This window comes from Haemaphysalis longicornis, unplaced genomic scaffold (assembly GCF_048455015.1).
Source record: "Haemaphysalis longicornis isolate Haplotype H1 unplaced genomic scaffold, Haemaphysalis longicornis Haplotype H1 scaffold_7, whole genome shotgun sequence".
Classification (NCBI taxonomy): domain Eukaryota; kingdom Metazoa; phylum Arthropoda; class Arachnida; order Ixodida; family Ixodidae; genus Haemaphysalis; species Haemaphysalis longicornis.
In genome coordinates this window covers 99,227,901-99,239,313 of record NW_027526422.1, presented here as the reverse complement: position 1 = coordinate 99,239,313, position 11,413 = coordinate 99,227,901, and the positions used below count along the sequence as shown (strand labels likewise).

Here is an 11,413-nt window from a genome sequence, read left to right as displayed (position 1 = left end):
TTGCTTCAACTCCAGGCACTTTTTCTGCTATTCACTGACAGTTTGGAGGCTTCGCCGGTGTCGTCCTTCATCATACTACTCGCGACAGACCACTTTCGGCTGCAAATTTGATTATTTCATGTAATAAAGACTTATCTGATGCGGCATGTGCTCCTTGATGTACGGTGTTTAGATCAACGGGTCGAATGGTGTCTGAACGATGCGCATTGAAGAATGGGCATAACATATTAAGTGGTGAAGGTCTGGTTTGGTGTTCGAGTTACAGTAGGGACAATGTGGGAGTGAGGGTGTTGTGAGGACCTTTGTCCACTTCTGACTGATATGTGGGGTGTAAGCTGCATTGGCGCAAAACTTGTTGGTGAATACTTCGTCAGCTCTTGTTAATGAGGGCATGTTGGCAAGATAACCAGGTGGTGTCAGATGTTTGTACCGACATTTCTTGCACTTCTTGAGTCGCTGGATGAGTAGGGCAGGTGAAGTAGCCGAGGTATATACCTGCAGAGTTGTAACGTTAAGACTCTCCTGTATAGCTGCGTAAGCGGCCTGATTTCCTGGGCTGGCGTCTTCATGACCTGGTGTCCAGACGATTCGGATGTTCACTTAGTGGCTTTTGGGTAGTTCTTTAAGCAGTAATATGTAGTTAACAAGTGGGCTGAGTGAAAGTGGTTTTCGTAGTTCTCGGATTGCTGCGAATGAGTCTGTCAAGATGCGCATGTTGGGCGCTGGTTTAAAGTCAAGTTCATAGCTGATGTGGTTAATCACGCTGTTTATGGCGTGCAGTTCTCCTTCTAATGCAGTTCCATCGTTTTGGTTGAAAGATATTTTCCCGTTAAAAGATGGATTGTCGGGACATGTCCATGATGCATCAATACGTGTGGAAGTTACGCTTGTATCGGTGAAGATACCAATTTCATTTGGCAGTTTGGACGTCATCAGGTAGTGAATACGTTGAGATCTGGTTGCTGAAAGAGCCCGTGGGAGTGTCTTTTGATGTGGTCTTATATCGACCAGGGTGCAGGAGGCATGGGGAGCTCAGTTGTTGGTTCGGGGTTTTGTTCGTCCCATGCCGTGAGGAGCAATCCTTGGCGGGTGAGACCTCGTTTGCGGTCTGCTTGCTCTTTTGTTTCTTTTATTACAGTAAAGATGGGAGGAAGTGCCACTGCCTGCTCAAGGGCTGCCTTTTTGTGTGTATTCGGAGGCCCTTTATGCTACGCAATGTGGCTCTGTGGAGCACCTGAATGTGTTTGGTGTTGGTCCTATCCAACTCATAGACAGGGCTTCGTATGCTGGGGTGACAATTGCGACCACACGTGCCATCATTAGGCAAACTTTTTGACTCGCCCCTCCGTGGTTGTTGGAGAGACGCTCTATCAATTTCAGCATTGGCTTCTACTTTCGTCTCAGCTATGTGATCGATATCTCTCGGGGGTGTTGCAGCTGGCTATCGGGAGGCCGAATAGCCGTACATGCCCACGTTTCATTTGTATCTCCGTGTCGCCTATATACCGCAGGTCATATCCTGTGGGGTTAGCTTTCTTCGTGCTTGAAACCATGAGCAGTTAAGCTTTTTCAGCGGCGAGTTCAAGACGTATTTGTGGTAGCCATGCTTCTATGGTGTTTACTGCTTCCTGCAGCTCGGTGGGCATGTCGGTTGTCGTTAAGTAGTCTCTGCCCTCGTACCATATTGTGACGTCATCGGCGTATATAGCAAATCTGGCCGACGTTCCTTGTTCAAGACTTTTAGACAATTTTGCCATGAGTATGTTAAAGAGGACCGCTGCAAGGATGGATCCCTGTACTTCCTTGTCGTTGTAATAGGTGTTAGGTGTTCATACAGGGAGCTTGCTGTTGAGTTGTAAGGGGCGGCTGTAAAGGAAGTTTCGGATCCATATTTGCGCTTTTTCGCTGGGAAAGGCTTGAGCAATTCATTCAGAATTGTGGCCTGATTGACTCTGTCGAAAGCCTTTCTAAGGTCCACAGTTAACACGTAGTCGGGAAGCGCGCGGTCGTAAGGGGATTTGTTGATGACGCAGCGCAGCAGCCAAAGGCAGTCCTGCGTTACCAAATGCTGCCGGAATCCAGTTCTAGAAGGGCGAAGCCAATGGTTGACATATTCCAAATGGTATTGTACTCGGTTGTTAATAAGGCGTTTGATTGACTTGCACAAAGTAGGTGTAAGTGATATGGGTGTAAGGTTGGAAACTACTGATGGGTCTTTTTCAGGCTTCGGGATTAGCTTAACCAGGGATAGCTTAAAGTCGTCGGAAATCTCACCTGTGTTCTACGAGTGGTTTACGAGCACCAGTAGGTGTTCCAATTGAGCTTCATCGAGGTTTCGTATGTGCTGCCAGGTAACCCCGTTGTGTCCCGGGGCCGATCTCGTCTTACCCTGTCTGATTGCAGTGCGGAGCTCTGTCATCGTGAATAGGCTGTCCAGTGATGAATCTTCATTATCTATGTGAATGATGGATCCCTGGATGGGGAGTAGACACTAGGTTGTCTAATACCAGTTGGGAAAAGTGCCGAGATAATCTCTCGCTCCACCATCTCGGGATCCTTGTGTAGTGTAAGCGCTGAGAATAACCAGATGTGCTTCTTTCCTTTTTCGGCCATTACTCTGTAAAATTTTGAGAGTTTCCACAGGCCGCGCTCATTTCGTAAATTGGAACATAGCTCTTGCCAGTGGACGCTGGCAAGCTGTCGCTGGTACTCTTGAATTAGCTTGTATTGCTGTCGTAACGTCATGAGATCGCAGTGGCGTTTTCCCATTTTTGTGTGTGTGCGTGTGAGGTGTTTGGCATGCTGCCCCAGATAGGCCAAATGGTTGTCCATGGTCAGTGTCCCAGTCGAGCAGGCGACCTCTTCATTCCAGGCTCGCGAAGCATTGGAGGGCGTTGGAATGTGACTGGGGCATTGAGGCCTAACTGCTATATGGCCAATCTCCTTACATGCAGCACAGCAGTTTGTTCGGCCACATTCCTGCGTTTCGTCTTGGCTTCTGCCGCATTTGCGACAGACGGTGTTGTGCGGACAGTATTTTGCCATGTGGCCAATGTAGTGGAAGTTGTAGCACACCATTGCGCTTCGGGTGATAATCAGCTACTTTTATTATTGGCATATAATATTTGACAACGTTTGGGAGTGTTGGGGAGTCAAAGGTAACGGCCGCCCTATTTCTCTTGACAATTCCCTGCAAATTGAGGACTTCAGCCTGTTCACAGCACAGCCATTTACGAATTTCTTCATTCGACTCATCGTGTTCAACACCAATGACTCGACGTGCCGTGTGGGGCGGTGACAGGAACTCTGTATCTCGACAGGAATTGTGGTTACATTGCCGTTTTGCCTTGATTGTATGGTTGTTGTTTGAGCTATTCGCTTAGCATGTTCGTTGTCGTATACCGGGATGTGTATGCAGTTGCCTGCTACATCACATCCATGGGAAGCTATTTCTGAGAGGTATGTTTCGCATTCCGTGATGCCAATGAGATGCATGCGAACGAGCTTTTCGGTATGACGCGGATTTTAATTTTAGTAAGTAGTCTGAGCGTGAGTACGGATCGTTGCTGCTGCGGCTGTTTGATTCCGGGTCTACGTTGGAAGGGGATCACTGCCTGCTTGTCCATTTGATATGGTATGCTCGTCTTGCTAGTCGTAGTCCATCATGGCTTCATGTCCAATGTCTGGTAGAAAGCCTGCTCCGATCCAAGGGTTCTCTGGATGACGGGTTGCCGAAGTCTCGGGTTATTGCTTGTGAACTGATTTTCAGCGCTTCGATTCTGCATTAAATCACAGGTGCGGGAGCTTGGAGGGACATTATAGCGGCCGCCTCTTGCTGTGATCCCTGCTGCAGCCCCAACATGGAGGGCCGCAACAGCGGAGGATGGAGCGACGGCGTGGTGATGGTTAGGCTTAGTTCACCCGAGAAATTTCTTCGCTCACAATAAGTTCCTCAGTATACCTATTGAGGTCGGACTTACACCAGAGTGTAGTTCAACACTTCACAAACATGATGATGCAACTCGTGGGTCACTGGTGGTGGAAAAACTGCACTTATTGAGGTCGAATGGAGAAGCCGATATGGGAGCTGACCGCACACTTTAAAAGCGCCCTCTAGTCCCTTAGGTGGTGTAAAAGAAAAGGAATGTAGTTATTACAGGGCAATGATGGCATAGTGTTACATTGGTGTTTATGGTTAAACGACAGCCTCGTACGAAAAGCGCCCAACTGCACTCTAAGGCAGTCATGTGGTTCAGCTCTTCCACACTGAGATGGAGCGACAATTTCAGGCAGTAAATCAAGAAAATTCGGTGAAAGAAAACGCAGTGCTTGCCATTTGACCCAAAAATGTGATCTGCGCTGTTCTCTTGCGCGATGCAAAACGCCATGCTTGCATTGAATGATGCAACAGCACAGACCAAACTTGCGAGTTGTCATTCGCCGAAGTCTCATTGATAGCATTGATAGATTTCAAAGGCTGCATTGATTGCTGAATCGAGTTTGTTGTGCTAAATCTGAATCACAGGTTGTTAGGCGACTATTCAAAGTGCCGTATTTGTTGAGAAAATATCTATGAAATGAGTGTACCATAACAAATGTGTTGTGAACATGGGTGTAGAGAGTTATTAATGTAATGATTGAAAAAGCACATAATGGTGTATGGCGTCGACAACGGTTGAGTCGTGAACGCGCGTTCAGCGTGTTTTGAATGTGAAAACTATAGGGCTTCTCCTGGCAATACGTGTGCAGACGTAAGTGCCCCAACAAAATTTTCTTTAAAATTTTCTTTTATTTATAATATGCAAGCACAGTAACACCACCGCTTCGCCAGAATCAGTGTCCTCCATATCTGGCTTGCACCTGTTCTACTCACGGGCCGTCACGTGTTTTCTCCACTCCCTGCGCTCGCCGACTCCTGTTGGTACCATCTACTTTGTACGGTCGGCAGTGCTGCGTTTTTCGACCCATTAGGCATGCAACGCTTCCGCCTAATGATTACGCTTGCGGGTTCTTGCGGGTTGTTCGCCGCATCGCCCAATGATAACACACCTGTCAAGAACTTGTTCTCAACTATGCTTGATGGCTCCTCCAAGTCGTGGCTTTCTAGCGGCGAACACTTGTGCCCAAGTTGGAGCTCGGCTGCACGTCCTCAGATAACAGCTGCCTTCAGAACCAAGCGAAACGGCCATCGACTTTACTTATCTGCTAGCCTTCAGTTTGGGAATCGCCCGGGAATCGCCTTCTCCCATGTTGCTCCTCCCAAGATAACAAGCTAGAGGTTCGCTCACGGCAATTTAAATTTACCGCGTTCCACTACTCCAGGCAGGGCGCCCCTATGCCAGCGCTGCCGTACGGAGGTGACGCTCGTGATTCTGAGGCCGCCTTCATTCGAAGCAACAGTATAAGGCGTTGTTCTGCTGAGGGCGATATCGCGGTTCAACGGCGACGCTTTTCTGATGCGGGCAAAAAGCAAAAACGCACGTGTGTACGACATTTCGGCACTCGTTAAAGATCCCCAGGTGGTCGAAATAAATCTGGAGCCCTCCACTACGGCGCGCCTCATCGCCTGCATTGCGTCGGCGCATTAAACCCTACAATCAACCAATTTTTATGGTGTTGCAGAGTCAATCAGTGGCAAGTTGATTTTGTAGGAGAACTGCGTTACTATGTTTTACCCGTCAATGATGGCTGTTTGAATTTGTTGATGTTCAGGGGCATTAATAATTTAGCACACCATGCAACAATTTGGTTGAGGTCCTGCTGAAGAGCCATACTGTCTTCAGGGTTGCGGATGGAGGTTTAAATGACGCAATCGTCGGCGAACAGTCTTAACTTGTTAACCATATTATTTGGTAGGTTGTTAATATAAATTAGTGAAAGCAGTGGGGAGAAGCATGCACCCTGCTGGACACCCGACGTTACTATAGTGAAAGGAGGATGAAAGGAGAAGGGAGTGCCCCATGCTACATCGGAGGACATTATTTTTCCTAGGGACCACTGGATTGTGCGAAGAGATGTGTCTCATCTCCTACTCGGATTCTTGCAGTCCACAGGACTAAGTGAGGTGTGGTGACATTGTGTGTCTGTTATTTTAGGACTAAGTGAGGTGTGACGACTTTGAGAGATTTGATATGGTATTGGGGACGATTAGGCGGAGCAATTGCCGGCAGCTATGCAAGGCTAAGTCCGCCTTATTCAACAATACTTACTACTACTACTACTAATTTCAAACGAACACCTTCCCACCTCTGCCGACTGTATACGCAAACTTTAGCCAATCCGTTATCCGAAGCTGTGGCCCAGATGTAATCAATTAGCCACCCTTTACCATTCAGCAGCCGTGTGCGACAAAATTCACATGCCCCCTCTAGAAAGGATCGGTGGAGTAAGGCACTGACTAGCGCCGACTACGACGAGCAGTGCCGAACAATCGCCACAGATGGCATGGGCGTCCTGGAGAATGGAGCATTGGACTATGAGCACCCACCACGTCGTAATGATCAACAAATACAATAAAGCTATTTCTCCTCTCACTCTGCGCTCTGAAGTCGCAGAGATGTCTGACCATCCGCCGGCTCGGGTGTGTTATCTCGCAACTGTGGTAGCTTGCTGCGATGCTCTCCAATCATATACACTAGAGAGGAATGTGGCACTAGTGTCTATGCGGCTCACATCGAGGCCGTCTGTGTCGTCATGGACCGCCATTACATCATGCGCTCGCCTTAGTTTCATCATTGGCTTGGATTGAAATGTTTTATTGACCGCAAATTTAAACAAAGTTCCACAAAAACTCGACGAAAAATGCGCAATTATGTAAATGGAAAATAAAACAGGCTGTTTTAAAACTAAGGAAAAAGGAAGTATACCGTATTTTTGCAAAACGGTTGTGCCTGCTATTCTGAAGGCCAAGGTGGTAGTTACGAACGATGTTAATAATTTGGGGGAAACTCATTAGAGACTTGTTTTATTACTTTTACCATTATTTCAAATAAGTTGTTGAAGAGTTTGTAAAGTTTTTTGAGCGTGCCTATGAAAACGTCGCCTTCGCTGTGAACCGGTGCACCCACCCTCAGCTACAGTGTAAAGGTACCCTGCAGCACTCTTTGAGCAGTGCAAGTAAACCTGCGCGACGCTTAGCTTGCACTACAAGAAATACCTGAGCCAAATATTGCACGTGTACGTGAAGCGGTGAGCGCGCGAATCGCTGTCAAAGACGCGGAAAAACCAAACGCGCTTTCTTCAGGTTTCCTCAATATGCACCCTTGGCATGGCCTAAATGACGTCATTGAGACCATGGCTGTCCGATCGGCTTTCACTGGTCAACTTCGAGGCTAATTTCTCGGATTTCCTGTGACGATCCGCAGTTGGCGCCGCTGTGCGGGAACCTCATCTATGCCAGAACCTGTAGGCACAGTTTTGCCGTTTCTGTTGTTTTGAGTGCGCGCGTAGTTTGAGTGATGCGCTCAATACTTCTCTTTCAACCAGACCACTCGACAACAAATGTTTATTGCTTCAAAAACGCCCTACCAGCCCGAGCGCCGGCTTGCGAGCAGGCGCCCATGCCTGCTTTTTTGCGCCACCAGACCGGAAATAGACTCGTCCACGTTGCGGAGAAAAGGAGAAAGCTCCCCGGCCTGTCATGTATAGAAGGCCGCGGAGGAGAACGCGGGGAGCCGCCCCTCTCTCCGGGAAAGAGGCGCAGCTTTCGTCGCGTTGTCGGCAGTCCAGTTGAGAGGGAACGATTATGCGCGATTTCTCATCGCCCGTAGTCTCGGTGATAGTGAATGGATTTTCATAATTTTTGTGTAGGAGATTGCTGGGACAATACACTTTACCCCCGAAAATTCCTAGTAGTCGATGGAACGGGCTACAGGGCCCCTTTAACAAGAAAAAAATGGGCCCATCTCCCCGCGAGGGGGACTCGAGTAAATGCGTCGCATAGGGGGTGGTTGTATTGCGTTAACGTTCAGTGTTCGGGGGGTTGGTGCTATCACGTGTACACCACGCAGCTATCACGCCGCTAGCACGCCGCTGAGTCGCCAACGCACGCCGCTGACGACGTAGTTTGAATGAGTCAAGGATATAAGGCGCGTTCGTAGCCTTTGATTCTGTGTCGGTTTTGTGGTGCAGTGGGAAGACCACCATGTACTTTGCGTTCCGCCCACAGGTAGTGAATGCGTTGTATCAGCAGCTTCTTGACGTAGTTTGAATGAGTCAAGGATATAAGGCGCGTTCGTAGCCTTCCATTCTGTGTCGGCTTTGTGGCGCAGTGAGTAGAGCACTATGTACCTTGCGTTCCGCCCGCGGGATCGTGGGATCGAAACCAGGCGCCGGTAACTGTTATTTCTTTTTATAGTGTAGGGGGAGGCTGGCTGCTGTGGACGCCGACTCACGGGTGACATCGTGAGTTATACAAATGCTCTGCATTTAAAATAAAACGTGGCGTTAAGCAGTCGTAGACGATGACAAGTTAGGAGGGTACAGGCGCCCGTATCTGTCGTATGTTGTCTTCGTCGAATTGCATTTTGTTTATTTTAAATGCGGAGCATTTCTTAGGCTCGCGATGTCACTCGTCGATGTTGTCGGCGCCGTCCGCACGCTCACTGCGCATGCGCGTCGCGTCGAGGCGCAGGTGTGCGTATCTCCCCCGTACCCTCCTCGCTCTCAACAACAGGTGCGGCGGTGCGGGAGGAGCGCGTGTACCCCGTGCGCTCCGTCGCTCTCAACAACAGCTGCGGCGGTGCGGGCGGAGCGCGTCTGTGCGCGCATGCGTTGTAGCTACCCGTGCGCTGCGTCGCGCTCAACAGTAACGGCGGAAGGGCGTGTACACGTGATTACGGCGTGGTGGGTGCGTGGAAAGTTCGCGCGCTTGTGTACGGAAGTGTGCGCATGCGCGTCTCTCCCCCGTACTCCTCTCCCTCGAACGCGGGCGGTGTGTATATAAGCGGCGGAGCGCGCGTTCGAAATTCAGTCAAGGGCGTCTTTGCTTGGCTTTCGCTTGACTTGACGCTTTGCTTGACGGCACCAAGCAATAAAGACAGACTTTAACTTTACACTCCTTGCCTTCGCTTCTCCTTCATTCAATAAATAAGAATAATAAAGACGAAATAACAATTAAGCATTACCAAACCATACCCAATTACACAACATACGCGATACCCCCACCACTCTGCGACGCATTTACTCGAGTTCCCCCGTGGGAAGATGCGGGCGGGGTTTTTTTTTCTGTCAGCTACAAATTTTGCAGTGGCATATTACCCGCTCAATCACACGTCCTTCGACTGCGGCATGACCAATGTCAGGTACGATTACGCACCGCCTGCCTTTTCACTGAGCAGGGCTACCACAGAACAGGGTGGATTTCGGCTTCCCCGTATCTCGTAGACCTGTTAATTCATAGTGAAGAAAGCAAATCCCCAAAACCACTTCAGAATCCAATTGTCATGCCAAGCACAAGCTAAAGGGGGGAGGTGTCTTCCCATAAACAACCGCAACGACATGGATTACAAGGCGCTGTTTCCTCTATAGTATATTTACTAAGAAACTCTATCTCCAATAGCCCGATGTAAACATGGTCATCGCCGTTTCTGCGACGACCGCTACAAGACCACGTTGACAGAGTTCATTGCTGTTGGAAGCCTTTTATTGTGATGTTCAGCTGACGTACAAGAGTCGACTTTGAATCGTATTGAGGTTGACGTGCATACAAAACACTTGAGCGCTATTGTGCTCGGATGCTTATCCTGTTTTGGGGGGGACGGTATCTTATCGTATACCTTCTCAAAGGCGATGCGCACTTTGCTGGAAGAAATTGTCTAGTCTGCATGTGTACGGAGCACATTCGCGCGGCAGCTGCGCACGTGTGCAACCATTATATCGATCAGTGCGTCTACCAAACACTTGGTGAAACGAATTTTCCTCTGCTTTTTTATTGTACATCCCCGCATTGGTGCAAAAAAGGAGCAATTTATTTGAATGAATAAATGCTGCGGGAGCGCTAGGTTGTTATTACTATGATTGATGGTAGAGAGAGTCACATGGAGGGATCGTTGCATTTCAAAAAGTTGTGCGTTCAATGTATACTCCAACCGAGGTATAAGGCGTTTGTACTCTTGGTTGCAGTTCTTCCTTAGCCCCCAGTAATTTCAATTAACTAGGGAGAGGAGGCCGCTTAAAAGTTTCCCCGTGTTAGCTTGAAAGTGTACCGTCCCTGGGTTTTTCCCTCTTTTTTGAACGCATGGATCCGTAAGACACCCCTAGGATGGTGAAACGCACGCTTATATCATCGGCTGCCGCAGAACAACGTAGGGCACGGAGTATTCCCAACGTGAACGCAATCACGAACGGACTAACGTTCTTACGCGCTGAGCGAATTCTGTGTACTGCAGGAGTTTCTATTTCTCTGCATTCCATCTTATTACATTTCGTGCACGCGAATTTACTCTTCAACGCGCGTCTCAGTCAGATCAAGTTCGCGACAAACGAGTTGTTGTCAGACCCGTTCAGTTGTCTGCATCATGCGTTTTTAATGTGCGCCAGCACCTGTGATCAAAGGAAGGAAAAGCAAATACACCGAATGTTCGAAGCACTGGTTGGTGTGCGAGTTCAGGAACAAATATGTAGGGGCAAACAAGGAAAAAGATGAAAAATAACAAGCGTTCAAGATACATCATTTCGGACATTTAAGATCGTTCAGATGCATCAAATGTATATCGCAACACAGCAAAAAAAAAAAAACACTTGCCGTGACCAGGATTCGAACCTGGGTTATTGCGGCCACAACGCAAGGTACTAACCACTATACGATCACGGCTGCCCCACAGGACGGGAAATCACTGCGCATATAATCGGGTGCTCCGAAGTTGCGGAAACTGGTTTCTTCGTGAAACTGGGTCACAGAAAGGAAAAAAAAAAGCAACAGACAGACGCTAATCCGGCATTGGGAAGCATCGCTCGGTCGAGCGCCCACCTTGCGTAATTTGCTTGGTTACCCGCCGCAGTAGCTCAGTGGCTAATGAGTTCTGTTGCTGGCCTCAAGGATGCGGGTTCGATCACGGCAGCGGTGGCTGATTTTCAGATGGAGGTGGAAAGCGGAAATGCCCGGGTGACAAGACCGAAAGTGGGTCAAAATTAGTGCGGACACTTCGTCCACCTTAGCGCGCCACCAGGCGTAACTTCGGCGGGTGAAACACCATATTTTCGAATCACTTGCTTTAACAAGACAAGATCTAAAAAGTTCCTGTCATATCTTTCTCTTGTGATTGCTTCTGTCTTCTGGTAATATGAAACAGGTAGTGATTATGCTTGATCATATGATATGCGTGATTGGGTGTCAAGGTTGGTCGTCTGTTACGTTGACAAGCTTTCCGAGATAGGGCTGCGCGGAGCACGGCTGGCCCGCTGGTGACTTCGG

The 11,413-nt window shown here is 48.6% G+C and overlaps 1 non-coding gene across 1 annotated transcript; it reads right to left on the bottom strand.

Annotated features, from left to right (window-relative positions):
* Positions 1–10,741: 10,741 nt before the first annotated feature.
* Trnah-gug (transfer RNA histidin (anticodon GUG)) lies at positions 10,742–10,813 on the bottom strand. Its single transcript has one exon. It is a non-coding gene; the product is annotated as a tRNA-His (tRNA).
* Between the last annotated feature and the right edge of the window lie 600 nt (positions 10,814–11,413).